A 4,022-nucleotide genomic window follows, 5' to 3' on the forward strand; every position below is an offset into this window, starting at 1 on the left:
CATGGGGGATGGTCACACTGTAATCCCTTCTCTCTCTTTCTCCATTTAGAATTTTTGAGCACACATGCACATGCACCTGGCACGTTTCTCAAGCTGTCAGGTCTTGGACTTGAACTCTATGGTTGGTTCTGTGGGCTACAGCTCACTTTACCACCAGGCCATGGGCTGGGCCTATTTTCTCTTGATCTTAAAAGTCACATTTACCTATGTCAATCATTTTCTGGTGTATTTTCTCTTTTTTTTTTTTGAGAGGTTTTTGCTATAGGGCGCGTGTGCTTGCCAGACAGACAGAGAGAGACAGAGAGACAGAAAGCGAGAAATCACCCCCTAGGGGGGATGGTCACACCACAATCCCTTCTCCTCCTTTCTCCTCTCGGGATCTTGGGCACGCATGCACACGTACCGGGCATGAGTTTTAAGCCACTGGGTCCGGGACTTGAACCGCAGTCGACTACGTGGGAGTCCAGTGACATAGCCATTACGCTAACTGCTGATGCCTCTGGTGTACTCTTAAAAATGCAGATGCAGCCCCCTACAGGCCTTCTGATACTGGTAGGTCTGGGTGAGTCCTAAGAGTCAGCATTTTAACAGCTACTTCGGGGGCCCTTAGGCTGGCAGCAGTTAGTCCACTGAGACAGCATGTTGAGACACATGAATCTGACGGATGCACTTAGCTAATAATACTGACCATCACAGACGCCTGTGGTGTATCCTGTGGGCTCAGAACTTTGCTCTATTTTACATCTAAGATCTCATTTAACTCTCTGTGAGGCAGGCGTTATGGTTCTCAAAGAGGATATCAAGGTCCAGAAAGATTGGGCAACTGTCAGGAGCCTCTCAGCTAGGAGGTGGCAGGGCCGCAGCTGAGATGCCACCCAGAAGATGAGACTATGCCTTGTAGTGTGCCCTGTATAGGCTGAGGCCAGCAGTGCACAGCACCTGTCTGCCGGGCTCTAGCCCACCCAGGTCAATGTGGGTTGATCTAATGAATGAATCAAAGAATGAACATGCTGACTATATCCAGCAGACCTTTGAGAGTCATGTTAGTGCGTGGATATGACCTTTCCATGGGCCTACATCTCCGAAGCATATTTTAACCTTCATTATGTTGAATTACTGCATGGGTTGTTGGTTTTGTTATCTAGTTCCTTTTTTTTTTTTTTGAGAAGTTTATGCTATAGGGCACATGCATTTGCCACAGAGACAGAAAGTGAGATATCACCCCCCCAGGGGGATGGCCATGGTGCAATCCCTTCTCCCCCATTCTCCTCTTAGGATCTTGGGCACGCACACATGTGTGCCCGGCGAGAGATTTAAGCCGCTGAGTGTGGGACTCAAACTGTGGTCGACTACGTGGAAGTCTAGTGACATAACCACTACTTCATCTGCTGATCCTCTGTTACCTGGATCTTAAGGCATAACCTTGCCAGCCATCTTTACTTCTTCACCGTTATCTAACGATATTAAATCCTATTGATTTAACTTTAGAAATGCCCTGTGGAGTCATTCATTCATTCATTCAGCAAATGTATTCTGAGTTTTGGTGTTTACCATCTGTAGGGAAGGAAACTCACAAAGACCCACTCTCTCCTGCAGCTTGTGTTACTCCCCACCTTGGTCCTGGTCAACTCACTTGACTGCTCTCTCTCCCAGTGGAAGGCAGATCTTTCCTTAAAATAGCCATGCCGTCCTCCTGTTAAAAACCTTCCTTGCCTCCTTGTTGCTCCCAGGAGTAAACTGCAGTTCTTTAGTGTGACTTTCAGGGTTGACCAGAATCTGTTTTCTGAGCCTCACCTTCCATATCTCTCACACTGCTGGGCTTTTCTGATGAGACACATCTTTGAGCAGTTTTGCCTTTGAAGGGACATCAGAGCCAGGATGGGTGGTGTCCTGTGATGAAGGTGGCAGCTGGTGAGTGAGCCTCTGGGTCACAGAGGAGTAGGAGTAATCGTGGTGAAGCAGGCCGCTGTCCTTGCCACTGTTCGATACTCAGCCCTCCCTCTGCCAATGCCAAAGTGGAGCACCCCATTATGAAGCTAGGTGTCTGGGCATCCATCCGAGCACTGCCACAGACCTGACGTGGGTCAGATTTCCTCACTTGGAAGACAGGCATAATTATCGGACCCACCTCCTGGGGTGGATGAGAACATTAAATGAACTACACACTGGGAAATGTTTATAGAATAGCGTTTGGTAAATAATTAGCAGTCAATAAATAGGAAAAGATAGCTGGTCACATTCGTAACTGAACATTTTCATTTGTGTGTTGGCAGGATTTATTTATTTCCCAGACAAGCTAAAATGTAAATTTCTGAGTTCCAGTTCTTTCCTGTAGAATCGAACTTGCTTGGGGCTGGGTGGGAGGAGAGGTGGTGGCGTCCTGAAATCTGAATTCTCTAACATGCTTCTTGGATGATGCAGGTGCTAAGGTGTGGGAACGACTTTTCTCAGCCTTTACTGTCCAATCCTAGGGGAGAGCACAATATCTGGGGTGATCCCCCTGCTTTAGATGATTAATTCAGCAAGCATTTGAGTGTCTTGTGTTATCTATCAACGTTCAAATCCATAAAAATAAAATTACTTTTCTCAAAGGGTTGACACAGCCCATACAGCCCATTCAGGGAGGAATCATTGTATTCCTTATGTAAATAATGCTCCTCGGAGAAAGTAAGTCTCCAACTCAGTGGCTTAGGTCAAAAGGTCGTTTATTCTTATGTCCTAGTCCATTTTGGATTAGCTGGAGTGGAGAACCATCCTACATACTTATATGTAGCTGGACTTCATTATGATTTTAGTTTGCCATAAGGTGCATGTACTTGCAAGAGAGAGAGAGAGAGAGAGAGAGATCACCCCCCATGGGGTTGGCCATGCTGTAATTCCCTTCTCCATCCTCCTCTTGGAATTTTGGGCACATACACACACACATGCTCCTGTGGTGATTTTCAGGCCGCTGGATCTGGGACTCAGATGTGAAGTTGGCCATGTGGAATCTAGCTGCCTTAACCTTTATGTCACCTGCTGGCTCTGTAGCTGGACTTTATTATTATTTTTTTTTTTTGAGAGTTTTTTGCTATTGGGCGCGTGCAGTCACCAGAAAGACAGAGAGAGACAGAGAGACAAAAAGTGAGAAATCACCCCCCAGGGGAGCATCTCCCTTTTCCTCCATTCTCCTCTCAGGATCTTGGGCACGCACGCACATGCACCCAGCGTGAGTTCAAGCCACCGGGTCCGGGACTCAAACCGTGGTTGACTACATGGGAGTCCAGCGACACAGTACGCCAGCTGCTAGTCCTGGCTCTGTAGCTGGACTTCTAAAAAAATATTTTTTAGCATTTATTTATTCCAATGAAGACACAGAGAAAGAGGTAGAAAGCATCCCTAACAAGATCCACCCCCAGCCTCAGCCAGCCTGGGGTGGGTGTGTGTATGCCTGGCATGTTCAGGGAGGCCTCTGGATACAAACGCTGAACCTTCCCATGTAAGTCAGCCTCGCAGAGCATCATACTGTGAAACACTTACTACTACATCTGGCTCCTGGACTTGCATTTCTTACATCTTGTCGCTGACTCCTCCTTTCAGTCCTTGGGTCTCCTCCATAGGGCCCCCTTTAATCAACTGGGCAGAGACCATCGGTGGGCAGGCTTAGAGATAGGTCATACCATTCACACTTGCATCCTGCTGGCCAAATCTCAGTCACGTGGTCATCCCTGACTGTAGGGGCAGAAGACAAATCCCACGTGTCCATCAGTACATGCTCTAAGAGTTAGTCAGACACAGGGTGTTGTGCTGTAGCAGAGGTACGGATAAACTGTGTAGGGGTGAGGGTTTTGGGGAGGAGCTGACTATCCACTGGATGGAAATGGAGGGAGGGTCATCCTCCTACAGGGAGGACTGCCTGTACAGGTCACAGAATATGGTTGGGAAAATGTGCTAAGAAATAGGAAGTGGGCACCTGTTTTTTTTTTTTTTTTTTGGAGAGGTTTTTGCTATAGGGGATGTGCGCTCGCCAGACAGACAGAGCG

This window comes from Tupaia chinensis, unplaced genomic scaffold (assembly GCF_000334495.1).
Source record: "Tupaia chinensis unplaced genomic scaffold, TupChi_1.0 Scaffold000503_1, whole genome shotgun sequence".
Taxonomy (NCBI): domain Eukaryota; kingdom Metazoa; phylum Chordata; class Mammalia; order Scandentia; family Tupaiidae; genus Tupaia; species Tupaia belangeri.